A 17,016-nucleotide genomic window follows, 5' to 3' on the forward strand; every position below is an offset into this window, starting at 1 on the left:
TCACTTTCTTCCCCCCTTCCTCCCAATCTGTGTGGCAACTGAGAATGCAAAGATGGCTTCAGCCAGGTTCATTTTAGAAGTTGACACATATGATTTTTGACAGGAATAATTTATCAGGTTATGTACATCCACTATAGATGTAGCAATAGCCATCAACATTTAAAGTTAGATGGTTTTTAAAAAGGACTGGATAAATTTACAGAGGCTCTTAATGAATATAGTTTATTATATTACCAAACATTAAATGGTTCTTACTGTCAAATATTAAGAATATGAATATAAGAGTATTTTTCAACTCTATTTGGGGGTGACTACTCAGCATTTAATTGGCTGCTATGGTAACAAATGTAGACTAAACCGGCTGTTAAAATAATATAGGATGTCTATTTAAAAAAAAAATAATAACAATTTTACATTTTGTTTTTTCTGTTCAAATAACCAGAAAGATGGCTGAAAGCCATTTAAAAACCAGATTTAAAATGTAACAATACAATGAAAGCCAAGGCAAAATTAAAATCAATAATACAAGTACAGGTAATGATTAAAAAGTGGATGAATGGATGCATGGATTTTTACCAGGTTTCAAGTAGGAGCTAATCAGATCTTTTGGAAATTCTATGAGGCTATATAGGAGTAATCAGGAAAGGTGACCTTCTGGCAATTACAGAATTTTAGAAAGGGCTCTCCTGTTGATGTCAGAAACTAGGTATGTTAGAGGGGTGGTGGCCCAGTGGCTTAGAGATGCTGGTTTGCTATCTTTGCTCCGGCAGTTCAAGTCCTAACACTGCATGGCAGGGTGAGCTCCCATCACCTGACTCAGTTTCTGCTCACCTAGCAGTTTGAAAGCATGCTACATGTGAGTAGATAAATAGGTACCACTTTGGTGGGAAAATGGCAGCATTTCATGCGGATGGTCAGACCCCTGCCAGTGCTGGACCTGCCTAGATGGAAAGCCTGACTGAGAGACAACATCAGTGGTCAGAGCAGGCCTTGGATGATGCCACAGGATGATGCTCATCTTTCTGATGCCGACCTAGTTCACCCCCTGTGGTGCACCCTGGATAGTGCATGAATACAAGCTAAAGAAACTCGCACTCTTTTGCAACTAAATAACTACTTTCTACTAACACTGTGGTCTCCTAGCTAATTGCACCATCGCCATATACTAAATAATAATGTTATTTAGTTTGAGAGTAGTTGCTGGAGCTGTTTGCTTGAAGCAGACCAGGCAGAGAGAGTGAGTGAGGGGTGGGGAAAGGTGAAGTTTTATTGTTTCTTTCTCTTTCATTGTGGGCAAGTTAGACCAAGAGAGGGAGAGAGGATAGTTTGGGGATTTTTAATTCCTTTCCCTTGTTGGAGTAAGTTAGGCAGTGGGAGGTAAGGGATTTTTTTCTTTATAGGACCAGCTGGGGGAGATAAAAAGGGATTACATGGAGTGAGGTCAGAGAGGGGCAAGGACAGGGGAGGCCTCTGTCAGCGCCAGATATTGATTGCCATCTTTCTAGGCAAGTTGTTGTTATCAAAGACTGATTAACATCATCCTGGGCAAGTTGTTGCCACCAGAGATTGACCATCATTGTTTTAGGCAAGTTACTGTCACCAGAGACTGACCGCCATTGTTCTGGGCAAGTTGTTGCCACCTGAGACTGGGTACCATTGTTTTAGGCAAGTTGTTGTCACCAGAGACTGACCACCATTGTTCTGGGCGAGTTGTTGCCACCCAAGACTGGGTACCATTGTTTTAGGCAAGTTGCTGTCACCAGAGAGTGACTGCCATTGTTCTAGGCAAGTTGCCATCACCAGAGGCTGATTAACATTGTTCTGGGCAAGTTGTTGTCATTAGAGCTTGACTACTATCTTCCCTGTAAGTTCTTATTGCCTGAGATCAACCACCACCATTCCACATGAATCACCATTGGGAGAGAGCAACCATCACTGCCCCATGTGTGTGGCTGCCAATCATGACTGAATACTAGTGTGTTAAGTGCCGTTAGGCAGAGGCATCAGTGTGAGAGACCTTCTTGGGCTGGTGGCCTCTTGGAGGGGAGGTCAGGAGGGCCTGGAGTTAAGCAGTCCCTATGGGGGTGGCACTACATGCCATTACATCAGGGGTCTTCAAACTTGGCCCTTTTATGACTTGTGGACTTCAACTTCCAGAATTCTTCAGCCAGCATGCCTGGCTGAGGAATTCTGGGAGTTGAAGTCCACAAGTCACAAAAGGGCCAAGTTTGAAGACTCCTGCATTACATGATCAGGCCCTGAGCCATTGAAAAATCAACATCAGCAGCTTTGTGTCCTGTAGGCAATCAGGACAGATCTTTATTTCAGGTATTACAGAAATGCTGTAACTTGCTGTGATTAATGCACAAACTACCTCACCTTGGACCAATTGCAAAGGCAGCCCTTTAAGGTAGACCAAACTAGAAAACCAAAGTCATGCAGGCTAATACTATTTTTATTAGAAGGTTATGGTAACAGAATCTTGCAAGTTTGAATTGTTTCTCCCCCCCACCTCTCCCTTTATTTTTGTGAGAACTAGGGGAGGGTTTGATATGAGACCCTTTCTCAAATAACAGTTCTGCTACAGCAGTGGTCTTCAAACTTGGCCCTTTTATGACTTGAGGACTTCAGCTCCAAGAATTCTTCAGCCAGTGTGCCCGGCTGAGGAATTCTGGGAGTTAAACTCCACAAGTCATAAAAGGGCCAAGTCTGAAGACCCCTGTGCTACAGGCTTGGGTTTGTTTTATCTGATCCATTGTCTTTGTAGTCATTCTTCCATCTGTTCCTCAAGGTCATTCCTTCTACTTATTGCAGGGTCACAGATGACATATACTGCAGTTGCTAGTTCCATGCCTCTCCTGCTTGAACATAGAACATCATGAATGTGATAATACAACTTGATGTCTGCCTGGTAAATCTGACAGAAAAAAGTGGCAGTGTGATGCTTGAAGGGTTACAAACAATAAAGTGTTTACCATGTTTAGAATGACTTTGGGTGGGACTGAGAAATTTGTCAGTGTAGAACAGGTATGTCAAATTGCCGGCCCATGGGCCAGATGCGTCACACCAAAACCGCACCCACCCCATTGCCAGAAATGGGGAAAAAGTCCCGATACGTCGCGCGACATTATGTGACGTCGCGAGTTTGACATGCCTGGTGTAGAAAATGCTTCCAAAAGTGTTGATATATTTTCTTTATTTGACAAATATATATTTCCACTGATAAAGGGCAATCCTTTTTTGACTGTTTAGTTTAATTGAATAAACTGCAAGCATTTTCTTATATTTGTCTTAAAGTTACACCCATTCAGCAGAATTCCTTAAATGTTTTGGGAACTTTAGAAAAAAAGACTTTTATCAATTCCATTCCAAACTTTCTTATTGCAATCTTATGTCTGCTCAGAAAGAAGTAGAATTCTTTTCAATGATACTTCAGATGTGTGCAAGATATTTTCAGTACAAATACCTCATGTCCTTTCTCTCACAATGCATAAATAATTTCCCAAGAATCCTATTACTGAAGCACTGTGAAGAACTATTATTTTCAGCTGGAGGACCTTCAGCTGCAAGTAATAGTTGCAGTTAAAGGTCCTGTTTCATCTGTTCTTCACAAAGCATATAATTCATGATTTGTTAGCCTAATTTTTCCTTCTGAATTACACTTGGTTGCTTGAAGCAATCAAATTGCACAGTGTATTTGCAATCACTCCTTAATAGTTTGAAATATTTCTTTGACCCATTTTCCCATTTTAATATAAAATGAATGATTGAAATTAACTTATTTCATGATGTTACCAGCCCTTTATATAGTCTTGCCTTCTGAGGTGTAATGGATAAAGATTCTGCTGCATGTTGTAGATTACCTCCTCTGTATACTGACCTTGAGGTAGAAATGTTTAGATAGCATTGATCCACTTAAGGTCATGCTGTGCCAGTTTAAAAATGAAGGTCCTCCAGCTGTAAATAGTAGACTTTTTAATCTTAAAGTCAATGCCACAGAGAGATGAAAATGTTTATTTAAAAACTTTAGCCCATCACCCTATACCAGGGGTGTCAAACTGCCGGCCCATGGCCCAAATGCGTCATACCAAAACCTCTCCCACCCGATTGCCAGCAATGGGAAAAAGTTGTAATACATTGCAACACGTCATGCGACATCACGAGTTTGACATCCATGCCCTGTACTAAAGAATTGAGTTAATTTTGTATGTAGTACAGTGTCATTATTTTACTGTGCCATAAGTAGTTCCTTTTCTAAATAAATCATATTGTAAAATTGTTTTAAAATTCCAAGAGTTACTTTAAATGCCATCACTGCATCATATCATTACGGTTAAGCAATTTTACACTAATCCCAATCATTAACACCTTCAGGGAAAGCAAGACAAAGGATGCCATTGATGAAATCAGCTTCAATCATTGAGACCATCCAGTGGAGATTTCAACCCCTGTGAACTCAAGCTGTGCCAAGCTGCCTGTTATAATCTGGGCAATCACTGAATGGCATGCTCCATGCTATGTTTCATTTATTCATGATGTAACTCAACATGACTTAACAGGACCTCATACATAAAGGCAGCATGAACAAACCATTTCAAGCACTAAGTAGATGTATTCCCCCATAGGGACTGTTTCTCCCACTATTATGTGTCTTTCTCTAGACAGCTGATACAAAAAAAAAGAGGAAAAATATAAAACTATAATTTATTATAAATTATTAAAAACATCTCATAAATCCAAAATGTTCTGGATCTATAGTCAAAAGTCTTTAATCTTATGATCTATGGCACAGAAATATTTTTGGTAGTATCAACCCCTTGTGTTATTGCTATTATGACTGGTGTCTTTTGTTCTGACAAAAAGTATTCTTTTAATAAAACACACACACACACAAACACACACACACACATATACACAAATCTTATTTGCTAGAGAAATAAAGCCAAAATTGCAGAATTAACCAGGTTGCTTAGCAACTAATAGTTCCAGTGACACTCCTTGGCGATCAATTTAAGTCATACATCAAGGTCTAAAGCACCTTGTAGAAAAATCCACATATATTTTTATTACTTTGAAAATCTCAGTAACTTCATATAATGCAATAACACATTAGATAAACTTTATAAATGCTGTTTGATGGATATGGTACATTAATGTACTATTCTTTAAAACAGTGCTAATAGGAAAAGCAACAGTTAATTGCACCAATATAACATATGTGATATAAACAAGACAATTAGTGCTATTTTGTTATAGTGTGTCATGTCCCACAGAAGAGGGGGATGATAGGGCAGAAGGATAAAAGAAAAAGAAGCTATCATTATGCCAATTATTCACAATGTCCTTGATTCTTCTTATAACTAGGTTTTGACTTCTCCCTGCCAGCCAATGACAGCTGATTCATTCAACAGTTCAACAACAAACAAAATGGCTGCAATTCAAACTCTGCTAAATAAACATACAAAGCTTGGAAATAATGTATTATTTACAGAATATTGATCTTGGGGATTTCTGGAATACCGTATATAGTTAGGTTTTCATGCTTTTACTAATTCAGTTTAATTATAAAAGTACACATTCTAAATGTCCATAATAATTGAATTCCTTTCAGCTTAATGTAAACTACTTAATCAGAATATGCATTACAAGTTTAATAACTTGATTTTATCTTTAACCTATTATGAGATATGCCACTGATTATTTCTTTATGGTAATGATATATGGCACAGACCTATACTAATTCATAATCAAACTTTGATATGGTAGAAAAATTACTCCTGATTTCTCTGCTTTACATTTTCATTAATGACATTGATAAAGAGATGGAAGTAATGTTTGTCTGATTTACAGATAACACAACATTAGGTGTGATATTAGTAGACAGAAATAATATTGGAAACACTGTTTTGGGATTAGAAAAAATGATTAAAAGTCGCATAAATAAATTATATTTATTTATGTAAAATAAATAAATAGAAATAAATAAATAAATAAACAATGCAGTTATAATAACTTACAAAACAAGTGTCAGGAGGACATGTGGTTGTTAATGAAACTTGTAAAAAGATCTTGAATTTGAAATTTTTAGAATTGAGGGGAACCCCCCCCTGACTTTTGACACTCCAGTGACTGAGTCTACAGAATATAGTTATCCATAGTCCACTTAACTGTGTATTCAACTAATTCAGTTTTATGGGTTTGTATTGCACATAACTACAGACTATTAAAAAATGTTGGGAGTAACATGTGGCTGACCACTTCACAAGTCAAAAGCTTTGAGCAAACATGAGAATCCTATGTGTAGCTTCTCACTGACTGAAAGTGTTGGGATTCTCCCTCTGCCTGGATATGTTGTTCTGAGCTTTGGTTTCTGTACAGCAAAGACCAATTAATCAGATCAATCAGAATTGAGCTGGAAGGGACCTTGGAGGTCTTCTAGTCCAACCTCCTGCTCCTGCTGTCCAGTCTCTTCTTAAAAACCTCCAGTGATGAAGCACCCACATTTTCTGAAGGCAAGCTGTTCCATTGGTTTATTGTCCTCACTGTTAGGAAGTTTCTCCTTCATTCCAGGGTGCTTTTCCCCTTGATTAGTTTCTGAGATAAATCAAGGTGCTATTCAAACTATCATCTTTAAATCATTACATGCCTTAGGATCTGTATACTTATAGGACCCAACTTTCAAGAAAACTTTCCCTGAGTTCCACCTGCTAAAGAAGTGTAATCCAGAGTCCAATGAGTTAAGCTGTTTCATAAGGCTTGCCTTCAGAAGTTGTGGATGCTCCATCACTGGAGGTTTTTAAGAAGAGATTGGACAGTCATTTGTTTGAAATGCAATAGGGTTTCCTGCTTGAGCAGGAAGTCTCATTTGGAACAGCTCCCTGCCAGAGATCGGATTATTTCTCACCTTGTTGACTTTTAGGACAGCTGTAAAATTTGGCATTTTAAGAAAGGCTTAGGTCGGAGGAGGGGACCTGTTATAAATTCACAAATTCAAATTTGTGTCCATAGTTTTTATTATGTTTTTGCTACTGTGTGTCTTATTTTAGTTTTGTTATTTTATTTATTTTTTTAAATGTATATGTTTCCCATCCTACTCTGAAAGGCTACTCTCAATTTTATTCTATTATTTTACTATTTTAATATTTCTACTAAAGATGGAATAGAAGCTAGAGTTCATCTGGACTGGTGTCACATTTAAGCCCTTCTTAAGAACCTTCCTGAAGCCGTTGGTCCTATATTTTAATTTTGTCTCCTGTCCAATTCTTAAATGTTCAAGTGCCTTTTTTGTATTGCTAATATGTAAGGCAAAGAAACAGTAGCTGTTGAAGAGCTATGGGGATGGAGAGGTTTGAGTTGGACAGAGCTACCTGAATTTGTACTGGATTTATGGAATTTTGGGGGATGATAAATATCTTGCTCCTGAGGAAGCTGAACTGGATTGAAATTTCTAAATGTTAGAACTAAGTTTGAGAGAAACATAAAATCATTTCTATTTTATTCTTTTTTACTTATTGTGGAGAGTAAGGAAATATATGTTGTTGTTAGCTGCGAAGTCGTGTCTGACCCATTGCGACCCCATGGACAACGTTCCTCCAGGACTTTCCTGTCTTCTACCATCTTCTGGAGTCCATTTATTTTAAGCTCACGCCTACTGCTTCAGTGACTCCATCCAGCCACCTCATTCTCTGTCGTCCCTTTCTTCTCTTGCCCTCCACCTTTCCCAGCATTAGGCTCTTCTCCAGTGAGTCCTTCCTTCTCATTAAGTGGCCAAAGTATTTGAGTTTAAGGAAATATACCTTACTGGAAATATACAAGAATATACTATTACCTGTGCAAAGAAGACTGAAACTTTGTTTAAGCCCTGAGAAACAAGATAGTATTCCAAAGTGACTCAGACAGATGCCTTCCTGATTCACTGGGATATAGAAGTAGGGGTGAGATGGAGAGGGAGGGATGTACAGCACAATCAAAATTGACTGGCTCTGTTATAAAAGCCAGTTGGTAAAAAGGTAGCTCTAACCTTTCTGAGAAATTGATTCCCTGGTCTGGTCTACCTAGTGCAGGGGTGTCAAACTCGCAACATCATGTCATGTGTCACAATGTACTGTGATTTTTTTTCCATTGCCGGCAGTGGGGTGGGCACGGTTTTGCTATGATGCATCCGGCCCACGGCCCTGCAGTTTGACGCCCCTGACCTAGTGGGACTGATACTTACATTAGCTAAAGCCAAGATAAATAGAATCCATCCAACAATGGATTTGGTATTAATACGATTGGTTTTGCTTTCTAGTGAGCTCCCAAGGAAAGGCTGGGTAAAAGGTAAAGGTAAAGGTTCCCCCGCACATGCGTGCTAGTCGTTTCCAACTCTAGGGGCCGGTGCTCATCTCCGTTTCAAAGCCGAAGAGCCAGCGCTTGTCCGAGGACGTCTCCGTGGTCATGTGGCCAGCATGACTAGACGCCAAAGGCGCACGGAACGCTGTTACCTTCCCACCGTAGTGGTCCCTATTTTTCTACTTGCATTTTTTACGTGCTTTCGAACTGCTAGGTTGGCAGAAGCTGGGACGAGTAACAGGCGCTCACTCTGTTACGCGGCACTCGGGATTCGACCCGCCAAACTGCCGACCTTCTGATCGACAAGCTCAGCATCCTAACCCACTGAGCCACCGCGTCCATTAAAGGCTGGGTAGCAGCACCTTAATTACATACAGATTTCTAGGACCTATACATGATTAGCTAGAATGTATTAGGAATTCGGGTTTCAGTTTGGATGTGTTCAGAGCCTTGCCTAATTCTTTGTTATTACAGTTTTTTTCTCTCATGATGCTCAGTCTCCATTTGGGGTGAGCTTTCCTATTTTAAATCTGTACATACTTACTCTTTGAATCTAATATTTTCCCAATACTGCTCCAACACTGGAAGTTTTTAAGAAGAGATTGGACAGCCATTTGTCTGAAATGATATACAGTAGGATTTCCTGCCTGAGCAGGGGGTTGGACTAGAAGACCTCCAAGGTCCCTTCCATCTCTGTTATTCTGTTATTCCTCAGAAGACCATATCTATTTCTGTTGCTATTTGCAGTTTTATGTTTTCTAATAAAATAAATACAATTTAAAGCAAACAATTATGGTGGCATCTTATTTCTTACGGATGATAATGCAATGTCCTAAATCTTTGCAAATTAGCTATCACTTCTGCAGCTTTATTTGCCATTTTTTTCTTTCTTTTATACTAGAAGAGGGGAGAGATTTGGATGTTTTAGTCTTGCTTCTAACTACTTTGCTGGGTGGAAAACAGAATGTGATAGCAGCAAGCACCAGCAAAAGTCATCCTTGTTCTATTATCTAAGCTACCCTATTTGGGGCAAACCAGATTTAAAAATGAGACCTTTCACAACAAGCCATGTACTGTAAATATGTTGTTATTGTGTAACTGCAATCAGCAACAGTCAAAAGTTATTATTTGAAAATGAAGCCTATACATGTTATTGAGTATTTGTAAACACACATAGGTAAGCCAAAACATTCCAAACTGACCAAGCTATTTTAAGATGATGAAGGCTAAAAATATTTCAGTGCTTTTCAAAGGTAAATTTTAGAGCTCATAGTTTTGTGAGGATGAATGTTTACCATGGTGATGACCACAGATCCCTCCTTGTCTCTGTTGCTTTAAATATAGTTTATAAACAATCTTTTATAACAATGGAGGAAGCTTATCACCATACATTCTTACTGAAATAATGCTATTAGTGTATGTGTGCACATGTAAATATACATATAGTGCACACATATACAAAGGTTCCAGACTAATGCCCTTTTATACAGCTTGAACTACAACACCTATAATTTTCCCATATTCCCATATATTTCAGGATGACCACGAGATCCCCTCCCCCCCAATCACAGCTATGTCCATATGAGTTGTTTTGAGAAGAAAAGAGATTATGCTCACTGGATCCCTCAATTAGGCAACCCAGTGGGATGAGTCCATAAACCATTTTTCTGCTAAAATTGCTTTCATTCATTTTGACAGCTCTACATTGAGAGTGGATTCTGGTGGGCTGAATGAGGCAGACACTTGTCCAGTTTTGATGGATGAGTTTCATTTTGTTCACCCCGAGGAGTATTGGGCAAGTTGTTCGGAGGGGTGAGGACAAACACTTGTTTGCTAAATCCTTGTTTTGTTCATCCTGCTTAGTAAAAACTGCCAGAGGGGAACTGTCTATTTCAGTGGCAGACAAGAGTAATGTCCAAGCAACTTTAACAGAAGCATTTTTGAGCAAAATCATGTAGTTAATGTTGGAAATCCAATTTCACTGTTCTGTGGGTGAAGATTATTTATACATACTTTCCAGTCCTGGGTTAAAACTAGCATTGCAATGTAAAACCATCTTGGTTACTGTATAGTTGATGATATGTGCTAGAAAACAGGTAAAGTATAAAGGAGGACTAGGGTGACGTAGTAGCAGTATGCCAATATTTGAGGGGCTGCCACTAAGACAAGGGGGTCAATTTATTTTTCAAAGCACCAGAAGATACAATGGATGGAAACTAATCAAGGAAAGAAGCAACTTGGAATTTAGGAGAAACTTCCTAATAGTGAGAACAATTAATCAGTGGAATGACTTGCTTTCAGAAATTATCACTGGAGGCTTTTAAGAAGAGACTGGACAGCCACTTATCTCAAATTGTATAGGGTCTCTTGCTTGAGCAGGGGGTTGGACTAGAAGACCTCCAAGGTTCCTTTCAGTTCTATTCTGATTAATTAATATTCCATCCTGCTTAGTTCTGCTGTACCTCTCCCAACAAATTTGATACAATCCATCATACTATTTTTCTGGAATAATTGACTTCTATGGGATTTGTTGGCCCTGATTGGCAGCAATCCTGGTCCTATTTATTTTATTTATTTATTTTTATTTTATTGGATTTATATACCGCCCTTCTCCCGAAGGACTCGGGGCGGTGTACAGGGCAGTTAAAATACAATATACAAAGTTAAAATTAAATTAAATTAAATTAAATTAGCCCCAACAAATAAATCACATTCTAAAAATTTAAAATTCCAATCCCTCAGTCCAGGCCGGCAAGCTCAAATAACCAAGTTATGTTGGGTAATGTTGCTTAGTATCCTGGACATTGTTAGATATTTTTTTTTTTTTGAGAGATGGCTTTGGCCCTCTAAGCATTTAGCATCTGACCGAAGCCACTAAAAGATAATGAAGGGTTTAGAGATTGAACATCATTGGTTAATTTCAGTGGAGTCTTCTCTATAACAGATGCTAAGGAGTCTGTTGAAAGCCTGTAACATTGAATGGGTGCTGTATGGAATGGTTAACAGATGTACAAGTTTTTCTCTTATCAATATTTATCCCTTTATTTAATTTAACAGCATTTACAGATCTCTCTGACAGCCTCTATTATAAAGGGAATCTTCTACATGCTCCGTTCATCTGCCTCTGGAGAGTATAAATGGTCCATCAAGACTCATGGTACATATGTGCATTTGTATTTGTGAGACCCAAAGTATTAATAAGCACACAAACAAAACACAGAGATACGTTTGTGGGAAACAATCCAAGGGTAATATATGAATACTTCACTTTCTTTAACATTTAAAATTTACATACTTTCATCATTTTTTTAAAAAATGAAGCCACTGAGCAGAAATTATCACATTCTAAGAATTACTTTCATATCCTCTCTCACTCTCTCTCTCTACCTCTCCACTTCCTTCTTTTTCCAAATACTAAAGCCTATTTTTCCAAATTTAAGAGATTTGAGAACTGCACCTATTTGGAAAAGCTATGAAAGATTCATGCATGTCAAAGCACATATACAAACCCCCCCCCCGCCACCCCAAAACCCCCACCATTCCTTATAAGATTTAAAAGTTTTCTGCCTTTAGTTTGCTCTATAGGTAGGTGATTTGTGGGAGGGGAGAATAACTGAAGATAACTAAAATGAGAGTAAGCGGAGGGGAGTATATTGCATGTTGTAGATATCAAGTGTAAGAATCTTTTAAGAATCACACCAAGAGATACCTGTGACTAATGTAGAATTGTTAGAAATGAGGACAGTTTGAGCCAGCATAAAGGCCTATGAACATGGCTTAACTGAAATTCCTGATGGGACAGAGGAAAAATGAACTCATGTAGAACAGAATACGTCAGGCATATATTGCTTCCAAGAATTCTCTTGGGATAGATAGATAGATAGATAGATAGATAGATAGATAGATAGATAGATATCTGTGTATTGGGCTTAATATTGAAATATGATTGACTAAAGGGCAACCCTCAGTTTTAAAATGAAAATCAACAAAAGGGCGCCTGCTTAATAAATATTGAGGGAGGAGGAGGAGGAGGAGGGGAAGAATGGGAATAGAGAAAGCACAACTAAAAATGTTAAAAGTCAAATACACAGCTAGGAACACTCCAGGGTAATCTATTGAGAATCCCCTCAGCTCTGACAGCGATATTGCATGCACATATACATCTGTTCTAACCTTTTTGAAGACTGAATACACACAGATGTGCATCCTCAATTAGAAGATAGTTTCAGAACCAATCCTAATGCAGGAAATTTTGAAAGGAAAGCAGATTCCCCAGTGCAAATGTTATTTGGTGCATTTGAATCTAATGCAGCACATCAAGCTTTATTAAGCATTCTTCTCCAAATAAAATTATTATTTTAAAAACAGTACTTTTCTTCTGATGAAGTTTATATTTTATGACCCAAATCATTCTGTCTTAAGTCCTTTGCTTACTTCTTTGTTATCAAAGATTCAGTGGCACATTCTGATTAGTTATAGGAAAACTGAACCGTTGCTTTTTGTCCTTTTGATATCAGTGAGGCATATGTTTTCATACTCTCAGACTTTCACACTCTCATTGAAGTTAATCTAAAACTAGATGTAGTCTGAGAGAGTTCAGACTCACTCTGTGGGCATAGATCTTGTTTCATTCATTTAAATGCACGTTCCCCTTTTTCCTTTAAAATGTTTATAACCTAAGAGGTTTACAAAAGCCTACTTTTGAACATCAGTATACAACCACATTAAGAGACTGTCAAGAATTTTGGGGAGTGGGCCATTGAATTGTTATTATTGTTATAATAACTCTGTCTCTGCTCATGCCTTTGCTACTTTGATATGAAATAGGAAGGAAGGAAGAAAGAAACAATTATGAGGAACTATCCCAAAGGTGCATTTTCAAAAGGCAACTGGACTTTCTTTTTTTCCTTGAAGATGTTTTGCTTCTCATCCAAGAAGCTTCTTCGGTTCTAACTGAAGTAGAATGGAAGAAGCTTCTTAGATGAGAAGCAAAACATATTCAAGGAAAAAAACAACAAGGAAGGCCAGTTGCCTTTTGAAAATGCACCTTTGGGACAGCCATGACCTGGATGACTGCGAATCTCCATAGACATTTAGGAGGAACTACTTAAATTGGTGTCAGCGATCATGATGTGCTTTAAAATACCTTTACCTCAACTCTAATGGGAATTTGGTATGCTCCTTAATTGCATATGCTTAATGAATGAGTATTTATTCTACAATTCATCATTCATCTATTTTGCCCATTTATAATAAAATGTGGGTTTTAAAGCCACAAATGAGCTCTTTTCTCCATTAGAAATCAAATCCATTTTTTGTAAACTTGAATAAACCCAGACTAACAATTAATGCCATTAGAAGGGGGAAATACAGGTAATCAATAATCCTCAAATTCAGCATTACAAACCCTCCTCAAAGATGCACACTAGCTCCTTGTAATTCCTCAGGCTCAGAAAGATTCCCCCCTCTACTTTCAAAGGACTGTGACAAATAAACTTTAACCAGACAACAATGACACACTGATTTGTTCTCTCTCCCTAAACACTTCTGGGACCATGTAATTCACCGAGCTAGATTATATCATAAGCAGCTTCCGCACAGGCGGCAACTTAAAGCAGAAGGAAGGACAAACATCTCCTTGAATTTGAAGGGACTCTCCCTAATATCCGAATCGGCGTATATTGCTTTGCTGTTGCTCTGGATCTTTTCGGTCGCGCGGGGGGGGGGACAAAAAAAAACCGCACACCACAGCACAAAAGATTCCCAAGCGCATTCCCACGCACGGTTGGGGTGAAAGGAAGCGAGTTCCCTGGCTACTTTTGGGGTTCTGAGGATCCGAAGCTGCGACGGAGAGGAAACAACGGACTGTGTCACGGAGGCTTTCTCATGGGGGGCGGGGTGGTGGGGTTGAGTCCACAGGGGTTTCATTCCGGCTCAGCAGGTGGATTATCTGGAGAACCTTAGATTTTTCTCCAGCATACATAGGCGCCTTTTGTTAAGAAAAGGTCCCGTTCGGTTCTTACATTTTTTTTCCTCTTCGCCGCATCTCTCAGCCCTTGGGAACCACTACGCCTGCCCCCCTTGCACCCCAAAACGCCCCTTGCAGTAGATTTTAACCCCCATTCAGGTGCGAAAGGGGTGCCTCCTCCCCTTCCTCCCCCTCTCTCTTCATCTTACCTTGCCACTTGAGGGATGTGTTGTCGGGAGCTGTTCACAGCGCTGCCGGGTTGGGGGGCACGCGCGGGAGAGGGGTGCCAGCGTGTGTGCGTGTGTGTGTATGTGTGTGTGTATCTCAGAGAAGCTATGGAGTTTGCAACGGAATTCGGCTGAAGGCAACAGCGCTCGGGAGCCCGTCCCAGCTTGCTAAATTAATCACTTTTGCTTTTTTTTTCTTTCCACGAAAGGGGAGGGAGCTAGGAAGAAAAGAGGGTGGGAAAAGGGAGGAGAGAGAGAGAGAGAGAAAGAGAGAGGGAGGCAGAGGAGGATGAAAAATCTCAAGGCTGGAGAAAAGAGGAAGGTCCCTCCGTGACTGGCATCAATATCTCCTTCGGCGGAGCTTCAAGGGAGTCATGGCAACGAGCCCCCTAAACCTCCCAAATCTTTCTCAGCTATACACGCACACAAGCGTGCACGCACGCACACACATGTACAAACTGCTGCTGCTGTGCCTGCTGCTGGTGCTCCGGGGAGGGAGGGAGGGAGGGAGGGAGGGGGAGAGAGAGAGAGAGAGAGAGAGAGAGAGAGAGAGAGAGAGAGAGAGAGAGAGAGAGAGAGAGAGAGAGAGACATCCTCCTTTCCCTCCCTTGCACCCAACCCGTTCCCCCCCCAGCCGCCGCCATCCCTCCGCCTCTGCGAGGTTGGAGAGACACCGAAAGCGGGGAGCGACCTGAATTCCCCGGGAATTCTCCTTCGCCACCCGCTATCCCCGACCTCCTGCTATACTAGGAACTTGCTTGAAGCCTGGCAACCTGGAAAAGGGCGTCTCCGGACGCTTACCTGGAAATTGGAGAAGGGCTGGTGGGGGCGTGTCCCCCCTCCAGACCCTACCGGTAGCCCTAGGACTGACTTGGCCTGGCCTGGCCTGAGCCCCCTTCGGAGGCTCTTCCCCGGCGAGAAGCTGACGGACACCTGAGAACTGTAAAGGCGCGGGTCTGGTGGACGGTGGGTGGGAAGAAGGGGGCTTTACATCACGCCTTACTTTCCGATTCACCCAGGTGTCAGTCTCTTTATAGGCGCGCACACGCAAGCCGAGCGGTGGCTTTCTCGAAGGAAAATGCAGCGAGGAGAAAGCGCTAGGGCTGGCACGTACGTACACGCAAACATACACGGCTTACCTACCTACCTACCTACCTACCTACCTACCTACCGGATCAGAAACAACCAGGTAGGATCTCCTTCCAAACTTCCCCAAGAATCAAACGAACATTCTCCTAAAGGGAAAGGGAAAGGAGAGGGAGAGAAACCTTCCCAGTTCTCTCCGGTTCTCCTCCTTCCGAACGACCATTTTCTGAACTCCGAAGGATTAAGACATAGAAAGAGGAGAAAAGACTTGAAACTAGAGGTTTCGGTTTTGTTTTGGCTTCTTTCTTTCTTTCCTTTGGGCAAACAAGAGGCAGAACCAACAGCGAAGGGGAGGGAGACAAAAGTCACACGGGGGGGGGGGCTCACCTTTCTCAATCAAGAATTGAGTGAATATTCCGTATTTTTTATTTTTTTTTAGAAAAAGAGGCATTTCATTTCACACGTGCACACCCTGGCAGAAATATCCTACCTAGCCGCACCAAACCCACCGGGCGTTACCAAGAGCAACAAGAATCTCCTTAGGGAGAGCACCATACCTTGAGGAAGAAAAAGAAGGAAAAAAAAATAAATAGCAGCAGAGTTGTGTTCCTCCACAACAGCTGTTTGTAGCGGTGCAGAAAATGAAAAGCCAGATTAGAGAAGGCCGTGGGTGCCAGGAATCAAAGGTGCAGAGCTGCTTCCTTTTGCACAGCTGGTCTCAGGTCTAGTACGCACACAGAGACCAATACACACCCCTTTCCCCCTTTCCAGGCTATTTGTGATGGAAATCATTCAATGCCAGCCCCCTTCTCCCTCCCTTAGCTGCCTAAACCAAATGCACTGCAAAAGGTCCAGTCCCAGCATGTTCTCCTGCTTCATACTGTGTTCAGGTATCTGCCACACCCTGCCAGCTGAACACGTTTGAGGAACAGAGGCAGAAGGAAGGGCTGTTTAGGAAGTTCACTAGAATTGGGTAGAAGAGACATTATGAAAGATGGGAAATGGTTGGAGAAGGTGGCTATTAGTCCCTAACTCTTTTCTCCTTTCCTTCCCCCCCCCCAAATACGTAGGGGGAAATATTTAACCTGGGGCATCTCTTTTTCCAGAAAACATTAGACAATTCTTTTTGAAAAGTGCAGGGAAATAAATGTAGAGCCTCCATTCTGAACTAATTAGATAGCATTTGGATTGATGGGCTTAACTCTAGAATTTACCTATTTCTTGCTTGAATAGCCAATAGAAAGCGTTAAAACGAGTGGGACAGCATGGTTATTCATATCCTGTAAATATCATCTTCAGATGACCAGGATTGTCCTTCCAAAGTACCACTGACAAAGGTTGCAAAGCTTGCTAATTTGTTTCCATCATGTAGCACGTTTATTGTCAGCTACTTAAAAGAGAAGT

At 40.5% G+C, this 17,016-nt stretch overlaps 1 protein-coding gene across 6 annotated transcripts in view; it reads right to left on the reverse strand.

Moving 5' to 3' along the window:
- CHL1 (cell adhesion molecule L1 like) overlaps nt 1–16,717 on the reverse strand; it is a 229,783-nt gene extending 213,066 nt beyond the window's left edge. For 3 of the 6 annotated variants that reach the window (XM_081319705.1, XM_081319700.1, XM_081319703.1), the window contains exon 1: nt 14,509–15,002. The gene's annotated coding sequence lies outside the window, so the exon portion shown is untranslated. Of the gene's footprint in view, nt 1–14,508; nt 15,003–15,327; nt 15,577–15,697 lie in introns of those variants that run through there. The other 3 variants (XM_081319702.1, XM_081319701.1, XM_081319704.1) reach the window with 3 other exon arrangements.
- Between the last annotated feature and the right edge of the window lie 299 nt (nt 16,718–17,016).

The sequence above is a fragment of the Vipera berus genome, assembly GCF_964194415.1.
Source record: "Vipera berus genome assembly, chromosome: 2".
Classification (NCBI taxonomy): domain Eukaryota; kingdom Metazoa; phylum Chordata; class Lepidosauria; order Squamata; family Viperidae; genus Vipera; species Vipera berus.